Source organism: Buteo buteo, chromosome 13, assembly GCF_964188355.1.
Source record: "Buteo buteo chromosome 13, bButBut1.hap1.1, whole genome shotgun sequence".
In the NCBI taxonomy this organism is placed as follows: Eukaryota; Metazoa; Chordata; class Aves; order Accipitriformes; family Accipitridae; genus Buteo; species Buteo buteo.
Genome location: NC_134183.1, coordinates 11,314,855 through 11,327,021, shown reverse-complemented (window position 1 = coordinate 11,327,021; position 12,167 = coordinate 11,314,855).

The following is a 12,167-nucleotide window of genomic DNA, read 5'->3' as shown; positions in this document are numbered from 1 at the left end:
GGGAGGGCCGATGCAAGCATCGTTGCGAGCATCCGAGTTGGCTCTGGGCCGTCGGAGCCCTCCGGACCCCTCGCTTCCCCCACTTGCGTGCTGAGGGTGCTCTCCCCCACCACCTAACCCCTCCCCATCACCCCTGAGGTGCCACCGCAGGAAGGGACCCCCGAGTCCCCTCCACCTCCCCAGGCATCCGCAGTGTCAGCCCACGGCTGCTCGGAGCCCCTCGGTTTGCAGCCCGCGCCGGGAGATGCGTTGGGCTGGTTCTTGCCGGGTGCCTTTTCCTTCCCCTTTTACATATTCTTTTATTTTCCCAAAAGCGCTGGGACAGCGAGGTGTTTGTGGCGGTACCAGCAAGGTGCTGAGCACCTCACGCGGCCCGATTTCCAAAGGGCCGCGGGTATTCAGTGGGAGCATGCTGGAGCTGAGTGCTCCCTGCACGCAACCAGAGCAAGGCACCCATATTTTGGTAGCAGGATGGCTTTTTGTTGCTTTGCCGCTCAAAGGAAGCTCCTTGCATTAATTATGTTACCATGTAGAAAGCTCTGGCCTGTCATATACTTTTTTTTTTTTTTTTTAGCTCTGTTTTTCATAAAGTGGTCCTAAAATGACACGGAAAGCAGCTGCTTAAGCAATTGTGCCAATTAATGGGTCTCTGAAATTAAAACGCCTACACAGTCTAGATGAGATTTCTCCAGGAGGGAATTCAGCAATTGTCTTCATGATAATCAGGCTTGACTTGTCTTAGCACACATTAATAAAAAAGCAAATGCATTCAAAGAGATGCCCTTTAGTGGAGAATATCCACAATATAGTAATGAGTCTCCAAAAAAAAAAAAAGCGGGGGGGGGGGAGAGAGGAGGGATGCTGAGCTGGCTCCAGCCTTTCCTTGGGGGAGGGAGACTTGTAATTCATGTCATGGACTCGCTGGATTCTCTTGCTGCAGCTGGTGAATGTAAATCTCCACTTGCTGCCGAAGCAGAGCAGTGGCATCGGCTAAATGGAAGGGTCAACGCGGGCTTTGAACCGAAGCCAGGCGCACCAGGGGCTGCAGAGACTCCCTGGCCCACGAGGGACAGGGATGGGGGCTCAGCTGGGGGCTGCGGGGAGCAGCACAGATGCCAAATTTGTTATTTCCCCCCTCCCCGTAATGAAGTCATCCAGCACTCGGTCCTGCCCTCGCCCCACCATAAGTGACAGTGAGGGGTCAGGGCAGGCACATCCCATGGGAGCTGCTGCTTGTGTCCCGCAGCAGATTGCCCTGGGGTTTCTCCACCCCAGCTGGGTGGGACAGAGGGACAGGAGGACAGAGGGATGGGGTCCGGCAGCGGCAGTGCTGCCGGCCATGCGGCGGGGCTGGGTGGGCTCCTCCGCCCTGTGCAGGCTGGGCACCGCGTCCCTTCTGCGGCCACCCCGGGCAGCCGGGGCCGTTTCCAGTGGGATCTGTGGGACAGGTGGCACCTGAGCTTGTTTGCGGCGATGGAAGGAGAGTGCCCGGCATCGGGAGCAAGAGGTGCTGCGCGGTGCTGGCCGCGCTGCCGCAGCGGCTGGCGCACATCTGGCTGGTGGCGGGCTTGCCATGCACCGTGGGCAGCGTTGCAGGCGATGGGGACGGGCAGACTGGACCATGGGATGCGCGGCACGTGCCAGGCAGCAGATCGCGCTGCGGCAAGCTGCCCTGCCGCCGCCTCGTCCTCCCCTCCAGCCCTTTGGGTCCAGCTCTTCGTTCCCGGCTCGGCAAGGTCAAGGCTGCTGTCAGCATCCCAGGCACAGCCCGGCAGCCACCGGCTTGAAGTCCAGCCTCCTGCGCTGGCGTCTTCTGCAACGGGGCCCCGTGGCGGGGTTTGTAGTTCAAGTGTAGATTTGCAGCTGACTGACAAGGGGTTTTGCTTCATCTGTAGAAGCTGAACATCACAGCCACCATCTGTGCGCTCCAGGGTTATCTGGCATGTCCCTTGCCAGCTCGCCGCCGAAGGAGCTCACGGCTCAGCCCCAGAAACCTCATGGCAGGGCAGGGCGTGATGGAGAATAGGTGTCTGTGGAGCAAGAGCTCTCCACCCTGTTGGGCTCCTCTTGACTTTGTTTTTGGCTGAAGACAGGAGAAAAAAGAAACACGTACTTCAGCCAGGTTTGCTTGTGCTCTGAAGAGAAGAGCAGGACAGCCATGAGGAACTCGCAGGACTTCGGAGCTCTTTGGTGTTTGTTCCTGCAGAGCACGATGGTGATGCTTGCTGTGCTTTAGGAGGAAGTCAGCGATGGTGGTACTGGCTGACGTGGAGCATGGCTTGCACCCACGGGCTCGTTCAGGAACCACATGGGCAACCAAAATCCCCTGGGAGCTGTTGGCCTGACAGCACGATTCCTACATGTGGTGGATGGCCGGCTTGCCTGGAGCCTGGAAGAGTCAGGTCCCTCCTTGGCTCTACTCAGGTGCATCCCTTCAGAGGCTAAAAGGGCCCCCAAAAGAGGAAGGGTCCCATTGCTGTGCCCTGCGCACTCGTACCGGGGGCTGAATTCATGGCAGGTGGTTTTGCTGTTACCATTAACGTCAGGTGTGAGAAGGGAAACGTTGCGAGTAGCGCGAGATGTTCATTTTCCAATTTAACAGCAATAATAAACTCTGTTATTGCAGCAGCGTTTCCAGCGCTGTCCCAAGAGTGTGTGCGATGGCTGTGATAGTCCCGGGCTTTTTGCAGCAGAAAATGCCTTCCCAGCGAGGAGCTGGTGCTAACAGCACTGAGCCAAGCGCGTTGCGCGGGTCGGCCGGGCTGGGAGATGAGGCTGCGTTGCTGCTGCTGCTGCTCCTCCAGTCCCAGCTCCCCAGCTGCCGCCCCCGCGCGTCGGGGTATTTGAGGGGGTCGTGGTGGAGGCACAGGCTCAGCCCGGACCAGAAACGTGGGAAACGGACACCGAAGGAGTTTGTGTTCCCTATTCACAGCTATGCACCAGGTGGCAAAGAACCAGCAGTTTATGCAAAGGAGAGAAGCAGCTCGGAGGCAGCGGATGAGCAGCAGCAGCTCTGCAGCCGGGAGGCATGCCCCTAGCAGGGGCTGTGCGCGGCCTCGTCCTCAGGGAACGGCCATCAGTTTGCTCCCCGCCGCATGGAGCAGCCGCGCTGGAGCGAGGGCGGTGGGGGCTGGACCCGTCACGGGCACCGGAGCCGAGCATCCGCGCAGGAGGCCGGGGCGGGCGGGTTTCAGGGGGTTTCTTCCACTTCAGCCCTTTGCGCTTAGGGCAGGGCGGTCAGGAGGGCGGGCTGGCTGGACCCCAGAAGCAGGGATGCGCACCCCCATCTCACGATGTCCAAAGGGATGTGACGTGGAGCTGCTTCTGCCCTTAACCGCAGGTCTGGCCCGGAGGGAGGGATCTGATCTCGCACCAGAACACGATGAATTCCCCATGTCCCTCCCCAGCGCATCGCCACGCTATTTTTGGAAACGGAGTTGCATTAGTGTTAAGTGGCCGCCCTGTTTTTCTCCAACGTAGACAAGGTTTAGAAGCGTAAGTTAAACCATTCAGCTCTATCCCGTGATGCTGAATCAGGCGGTTTTGTGTAAGAGCAACATCTGAATGAAAAGGCAAACTCTGGGCATCCACACAGGGATGCCCCGTGCCCACAGCACGGCGTCCTGGCCATGTCCCAGCAGGGACCACCGCCGGGAGAACCTGTGGGTGCTGCAGCCGCGTGTGCACGGTGCATACGTGTGCACGCCTGCAGGTACGTGTGTGCTGCAGCCTGAGGAACGTGCACAATTATCCCTGTGTTAGGCACCTCGTTTCCTTCCCCTCTTAATTAACTGCTCTGGTGGTGGAGCTCTGTTTATGTTTGTTTGGTGGCTGCAGCCTTCTGACAGTTTGTCTGGAAAAGTCTCCCCCCCTTGTTATTTTCATTTCAAAAATTTAAAAGGCTTTAAAAACAAAAGTATTTAGAGCAAACACGATCTTTTTGTATGCAAAATTGATGAAAGAAAAAGACTTACAGCTCTAAAATCCACTGCTGCTGCTTATATATGAAAGCAAAGCCTTGAGTTCCCACAAAACTAGAGGGGGACTGGCACGAGCAGCTGCTGGGCTGGAGCCCGTGCCAGGGTCCCTTTGGCCGTGCTCCGGCTGTCCCATCCCTCGCTGTCCCCCGGGACCATCCCCAGCCCCTCCTGCTCCACCTGCCCTCAGCCCACCCCGCAGCCCCTCGCGCACCCACGGGGTGGGCAGGGGCTGCCGGCTCGGCCCAGGAGGGCAGGGGATCCTGCAAAACACTTTTGGTTTTTTTTAAATCTTCGATAGTGTTTTGGCTTTTCAGATCCATCCTGGTTTGAGCAAATATTTTGATTGCAACTAAGTGAGAACATAACAAATGCTGTTTAGACAAAAGCAACACATTTGCTATTAGTTTTAGACAATTTGTCCTAATATTGTTTTGAATCATGCATTTATTCCCCCATAAAGATTTGATTACTTTGCTTGTTTCATTAATCTTTATTTGTTTAATCATCTGCTAAATCTGTTTAATCATTGGTTTAAGTGGAAAGATTACATGAAGATATTTAATGCTTAGTGCCAGAGCTGCCCTGACATCTAATCCAGCGCTCTCTTGTATTGCTTTTTATTGCCCTAGGTCCTTGTTTTGTGCAGCAAGCACCTGGGCTCCCACCCACTGGGATTTTCCCGAGTTGTCCGGCATTTCCCAGCCCTCCGCCAGCGGTGGGTGGCAAAATCAAAGAAGAAAACCCTTGCAGCCTGCCTCTCTGCTGTAATGCAAATGTTTACAGGGTACCAGGGATGATGTGCTGGATGAGGCTTGTCGGGGTGGGGCGGGAGCCGGGAAGGAGGGTCCCCATCCTGGAGCATCCGTGTTTCTGCCACAGGATTTTGTGACAGGAAGTTAATTGCCCTGGGAGGCAGTGGTGCAGCTGGAGATGGGTGCCAGCATCTTTTTTTACAGACAATGTCAGGGGAATTTGGAGACCTTAAGCTTTGGGGGCAGAAACGGGTAATTGTGGCTGCAGCAGCACCTGCAGGTTAAAGCTACCTTTAAGCCTGAAAAAAGGAATATGTCTTGAGGCAATTTAGCAAGGACACTCAATGCAGTAGTTTAATAATGGTTTTCTTTCTTCCCTGGCTTCTCCCCACTCTCAGACAGCTCGCCAGCCCTGCTCTGCCGACGCCGGCTGCCCGTCCCGCTCCTCTCTGCCCCCGGCCACGGGAAGGGATTAATATTTCATGCGACGGCCGTGTTTTCACTCGCAGAGGCTGGGTAGGAAACATGCAATATTTCACCAGCTCTCGTGTTTGTCTGCTCCTGTAATCAGTGGCCTCAATCACGGGTGCGATATTTTATGAATTAATAAAAAAAAGATCATGGACGGTCCGGCGGGACTCGGGGAGAAACACACACGGCAGAATTTCAATGAGCACGGTGGGGAATTTCAGCCCCCGCTCCCCCCAGATGGCTTGCTGGGGGGGGGCGAATTTTCTACCCTCTTCCCCCCTTTTTTTTCTCCAGCATCCCCATGGGGGTGTGCGGTCCGGCCTCCCCCGGGCAGGGAGGTGCCGGCCACCCACCGGCCAGGGCTGCACCCGCGCCGGCACTAATTGCACCAACCATCCGGCAATTTGTGGCATGCACCCGGCGCTGGCGGATCTTTTATGGCAGATCTTGTACTCATTACTGAATAATTCATCGTTGCATTAATGTCTTCAGATCCCATCGTGCTCCCGCTCTCTCCTCCTCTCGCTGCTCCGCTCTGCCCACTTGGGAAAACTTTATTATGCCTTGCTCTGACGACAGAGTATACAGATAAAAGATAATTGCTTGGCTTGACTCCCCCATTGATATGAAAATAAGATTTAAATTATTCACTTCAGTTTAAAGGTTAGTTGAAGGTTATTACAGGGGATAAAAAAATCACTCTTCATAACATTTCTGTTGGAGATGAGACAGGTTTGAAAGGCCTAATTTGCACGGCAGGCCGAGGCGGCTTGTTGTGAATAAACCGAGAGACCCTCAAGAGATTTTAATCGCCAAGAAGTCAATTATTTATAAGCAAATTACGCTTAGCTGCTCGGATATATACAACACAGTTAGTCATGAATAGGGACAAGATGGAACCTATATAACTTAATATACCTCCCATTGTACAATAGCGAAATCTTTACCCGGCGCTTTCCTGCCTCTAATCCCGGCTGGAATTTAATGAGTGGCTGAATTTCAGAGGGGGGGCCTGATCCTGGCTCCCTTGGACTCCTGTTTATTTTATTCTTCCCCTTCGGTCTCTCTGCTTCCAGCCTCCGTCTCCAGCTCCCTTTTGTGTTGCCGCCTTGTAAATGGAATTAAAGGATTGTAAATTTTCCTGCCGAGCAATAGGTCTTGAAAGCGGGACGTCACTTTGCCGAGCGATCGGCTTTATCCAAGCTTTCACTTAATGCTCTTTTATGTAGGAAACTATTTTAGCGTCTGGTGCTGGGAGAGTGGCAAATCTCCTGTACAGAGTTAATAATTAATGCTGTGGCGGCTTCTGGAAGCGGGGCTGTATTTCAGCAGTGGGCTCGCCCTGACCGCAGCGCTCTCTATTAATCATCTGCAGTCGCTGCTATGCAAATAAATAGCTATGGAAAACCGAAATCCTTGCCCACTGTGCAACGGGATCCCAAGCCTCTGCATATATAATACGGCTGCATAAATCACTATTTCTGTATGACTATATATGTGTAAAGTATACATGTAATAGAGAGATTATGTATTCAGGCTTCAAACGTAGGTGCATTAAAAAGACATCTACATCTTCCAGTTGGATGCCTGCATTAATACAGGGAAATGCAAATGCCTTTCTCCGCCCTGGGGTGAGCATCGCTCTGGAGAAGAGCGCAGGGCTGGCAGCTCCTTCCCCCATCTCCATCGTACTCGACAACCTGCTTTGCTGGAGCTCGCAATGCAGACGCCAAGCATCGCCCCTCAGTCGCTCGCGTGGCAGCCCCCCCACCCGGGACCTGTTACCCCGAGGACCGGGGCTCCGAAAGGCTCTCGGGCAGCGTGAGCCGCGCTGGGGCTGACGGCACGGTTCACCGCCAGACCCTGCTTTGGGTTTATTATTGCCGTGCCGAAGTCGGACGGTGCAGGCTGAGCATTTGCCTTGGGCTGAAATTATTTGAGTTTTGGGGGAGCTCCAGCTGAAATAATATATCCATTTCCTGGAGTGTGTTTAGAGGAAAAAAGGCCTTCGCTTTGCCTCTGCACGCTGCCGGCAGTGGTTTGTGATTGCTCCAGAGAGCCACTCCAGACCTGAAAGTTGTCAGGACAGGCTCCTCTAAGGAATGTGCCGTGCTGGCTTTGCTGAGAAGCAGCCACGTCTGGCTGAATTAGGAGCCTTTGGGAAATCTCCTTTTGGAAAACCCTCCCTATAGGGCTGCAGGTCCCGTCCCAGGGGGTTCCCATCATCCTGGGTCTCTCCCACCTCCTCAGCCCCAGGGCATTCAGTACCTGTGCCCCTTTAGATGGGCAAGACCTCAATGTGCTCTGAGGACTATTGTTAAAAAACTAAAATAAAATAATTCTGGTTAAGAAGAGATCAATTCTAAAAATAATTAAAGCCACCACCACGCAGATGTTGTGTTCCTTGCGTCCCTGTTGGAGATCACCGCTTCGATGGGGAGGTTACAACAGCTTTTGGAAAAGGATGAAATTATGCCCAAGTACAACTACATTTGAAAAGCAACGTGGCCGCGTTGCTCCACGGCAGCTTTGTGAGCTCCACTTTCTTCACCTGTGCAGTGCAAACTTCATTTTAGGATTTGAGATTTTTTTATCACAGGTTTTTTTATGTAATAACACTGTAAAATAGTTGCCAGTCCACTTTAGTTGTGTTAACGCTTGACTAGGCTATTCTGCTTGGTTTTGGTTTTTTTTTTTTTGAGAATGCCACTTGCTTTCAGTGAAATTGCCAAGTTTTGGCAATGGAAAAGGGTATAGGCAACAAGCCGTGCAGTCCTCATTGGACCTAGAAGACATTTTGCATTTTAAAACTAGATTTCTCACACACATCCTTTGGCGCAGATTCCTACTGGTACAGATTCCTGCATGTTGCATGTTAAAAACACAGGCCCAACATTTTCCAGGGGGATATGAGATGGCAGAAGCGTTGAAATGAAGCAATCCTCCTCCCCAAAGCTGGACCGTCCAAACACCAGCGCTGCTGCTCACCCTCCTTTTGCGAGGGTGGGCAGGGACTGCTTTGGGGACGGGGTGATGGCAGCACAGCCCTCGGGTTGGTGGGAGATCCCGGGGAGCACCATCCCCCCGTATGGGCCACCCCCTCGCCCCCACCGCTCCATGCCCGGCCGGGGGGTGATTGCCCCCCATGCAGCACCGGCGGGGCTGTCGCTGCAGAAGTGCTGCTAATCAGGCGTCTTCCTCTGCAGTGCGATCAGAAAGCCTGCGAGCTGTCAGCCGGCGTTATTTATGCGTGTATATTTTGTTTGAAATGAGATGTAAGCAAAGCCCATGTGTGCCTCCAATCTCCTTTGTAGCAGAAAAAAAGGAAAGAGCGAAGAATATGTTTGCAATCATGTCTGGCCCTTGATTTGTAGCTTTGCTCAGTGTTGATCCAGGGTCTGGAGCGTACCTGCCTCTGTAGGAAAGCGGGAGCTGAGCTATTTCTGTATGCACAGAGGTGTCGTGTTCGAGTTAAACCCTTTTACCTTTTATTTAAAATTCACAGAGGCTTGACAGGTAGTCTCAGGAGCTGGATCATTATGGCAGCCAAAGCTAACCTGTAGCAAACGATGCCTTGTAAATCCCCTGGCTAAAGTAACAGGCTTTATTCTGCCTCCCTTTTCTTTTCACAATTAGTGCTCCAGACCCCAGGGTGACAACCCTCGCTCAGCAGCGGGAGGAGGACGGAGCCCTGCAAAAGCACAAGGAGTTGCTTGTGCCTTGGGTGGGGAGCAAGACCGGTGTGTGGTCCCCCGGGGCTTTGGGCAAGAGGCAGACAAGGAAACCATCGCCCACCGGTGCCGTGGGGCCATCCCGGGGGGCCGGCGGGGGGGACGTGGGGTCTGGGCTGCGTTTCCCCTAAGCACGGCCCTTGGTGGCAGGAAAGTGCTGGGCGATGCGCTGGCAGCCCCTCTCAGCCGTCGGGCACAGGTATCGGGGGCTCCCCGCTCCCCAGGCTCTGCCCTGCGTTTGGGGTTCAGCCCCCGCATCCCATGTGGAGACCATGGAAAGCTGGGAACTGCTCTCCAGGACACCCCAGCTGGGCGCTGCGCTGGTCCAGAGCAGCCGTCGGTGCTCCTGGGTCCGGCCTGTGCCACAACATCTGCAAATCTTATTGATGCATTGGGAGGGAGAGGATGCAAACCCCTGTGTAAGGCCTGAATTAAGACAAATATTCCCCAAAGTCAGAGTCCCACTGAGCACGGCAGCCTTCAGTGTGTTTCATACAGAATCCTGCCGAGGTGAATAAACAGGCTGCAAATTAACTTTACTAATACCCATAATAATAATAATAATACTAATAATAGTAATAACAATGCCTGGCTTCCCTGCAGCCCCAGCCCTGTCTCCGCGGCAGTGGAAGCCGGGTCCCAGCGCGGGGGCTGCTGCTGGCTCTGCCGGAGCGGTGGAGGCTGCGGTCTGCGTTTTTGCCCAGCCATTGCACGGTGCCTGGGCGGGGAGAGATTAGTGAACTAATTGGGTGGAATTGGTGGAGCTGGAATACATATTGATGGGGTTGTCAGGATGATTATATTGCTGAGGGCATGTACAGCTGGGGAGGGAGCGCTTTGATCTCACAGAAACCATGTTGCCGTCTCCTGTTCTCATTATCGGAGGTGCCTTGGGAGCCTCTTTTAAAGCACCCCGAGACGCCCGCCCCCGGGACCTGGGAGGTGAAGCCGGCTGCTGGGGCAGGAAGGCTGCGGTGTCAACCGGCACAGGCAGCACAAGCGGCATGGCCGGACCCTGCTCCGGCAGCGGTGCAACCAACGCCGGGAACGGGTGAGACTGGGCATCCCGTGCCTGAGCCTGCCCGCCGCTGCCAGGGACGTCCCGTTATCCACGGGGAATTGCTCTGCCTATTACCTGGGGAAACTCCGATAGTAACTGGCCTCGCTTCACAGGCAGAGCGTGCTTTCCTTGCTGCACCGTAACCTCCGGCACCGGGTATCAGCTTTCCTGGTGTTAAGTGCCCGTGAAATGAAATACTCATCGGGGGGAAAAATTGCTTGGGAGAGTTAAATTGGAGTGCTCCACATGAGGCAGCATCTCTGGGCGTTTCTGGGGGAGGAGGAGGTGCCAGCAGCGCTTTTCCCCACCCAAAACCCCGCTGCCTTTGGGGAGCCTGGAGCAGAAAATACTGCCCAGCTTTTTAGCAGCTAGCGATGAGGCTGGGCCCCTCGTGCACTCCCACGTTAGCCTTCCCTCCATGTTCAGAGGTATAAAAATTCCTCTTAAATCATTCAGTGGTTCTCTAATGTATTCACAATGTGGACTATAGAACAAGATCTGAAACACTCTTTTTTCCAGTAAGACTATTAAATGGTGACACTTTGACACCAGCAAGAAGTATATGAGATTAAAAAGTAAAAACTGCATAGAAATCTAAGTGCCTTCACATACTGTTAGAATAAAAATTGCTGTTAGGAGCATTAAAATAGAGTACTTGTCAGGAGCGATGGATTCCAGCGACATGCCTGCTGGTTTCTGTGGCATCAATGCGTGTGGTTTCCTCTTAGGTAAATTACAGAGCATTTAGAGGAGGCAGAGGATGCACTCGCAGGCGTCAGGGTAGAGGACAAAGGTGCAGAGGGAGGGATGGGCAGCACACTCCCAGGCCAGGGCTGAGGTGCAGCCTCTCCTCCTGGGCGATTCGGCTGGTGAGGGACTCGTGGGGTCCTGGGGAGGCCGTTTCATCTGCCCGTGACATTTGAAATCCCCTGGAGGCAGCTGGTGGATGAAAGCAGGAGATGAAGGAGCCGGCTTTTCTTGGCACGATTAATCATTTATTAGCTAATCAAGAACGCTCACAGGAGATGAGGAGAGCAAGAGAAGCTCGTTTCTAATAGGAATTAGTTAGCTTAGGGTTATTTTTTCCCTTTACTCTGATTTCCCAAGGAAATGATGCTTGTGGAGGTCTGCTTTTCCAGCAGTCATCCCTCCCCACTTCCCAGCAGCCCGGGACCCCCTTGCAGGCCGGCCGGCTGGGGCAGGTCTCTGACCCAGAAAACCACTCGGTGTCTGAAATAATGCGGCACAGAGCAGTGAGGAAGCAGAGCAGGGGGTACTGGCCTACTTCAGATGAGATTCTGCTATTGCTAGCATGGGGATCCTGCCCCACTGGGCGGCACGAAGGAGCCGCTGTGTCCGTTGCAGGAAGCCCCGGGGACCCCCGGCTCTCCCCACAAATGCAGCGTGGTGCACGGGTGCTGTGATGAGCTGACCCCAAAGGCTGCTGGCTATGGGAAAGTTGTTCTGGCACCATTGCCGGCAACAGGGCACGTGCCAAACTGGATTGACTCCTGCTTGCTTATGATACCATTCTGCCCAACAGGAATCTCTTTGAATTGCAGCTGGCGGGGCAGGAGCTTGCAGCACGGGGAAGAGCGATCGCACCGTCAGCCCTGTCAGGGAGAAGCACATTTACAAGCCAAGGCAAATCTGCAGCTGTTGATGCTGCTGAGCGGCGTACGCGCTGACACGGCTGTACATGGGTTTTGTGCTGGCGCAGGTTAGCAGGGCCGTGTCCTGCGGCGCAGCCGGCAGCGCGGGGATGTGCGTGGAGCTGCTCCGAGGGCAGGCGGCATCGCTGCGCGTAACGCCTCGTGTCCTCGCAGGCTCCTGCCGGGCACAGCGCTCTCCATCTGATGTACGCAGCAAAAGGAGACCGGGAGTGGATATGGAGATCATCCTGGTCACCCACCCTTGTCATCTTTGGGAAAGCACAACTCGGAGGGCTGCTGGCACGGGAAGCCATCAGCGTTCCGCACCTCCCTGCCAAGGTCAAGCCTAGGGCTCCGGCAGTCAGATTGGACGGCACGCTCCCATCTGGGATTCTTCGCCACTGTGTCAGCATCATTTCTTCATGCCCTACAGACAAACATGTCATGGCCTGGAAGAGACAGGGAGAAATGGGAGAGGTTTGTCGTCGTCAGGAGCCGAGGAGCCCGAGGGGGCAGGGGCA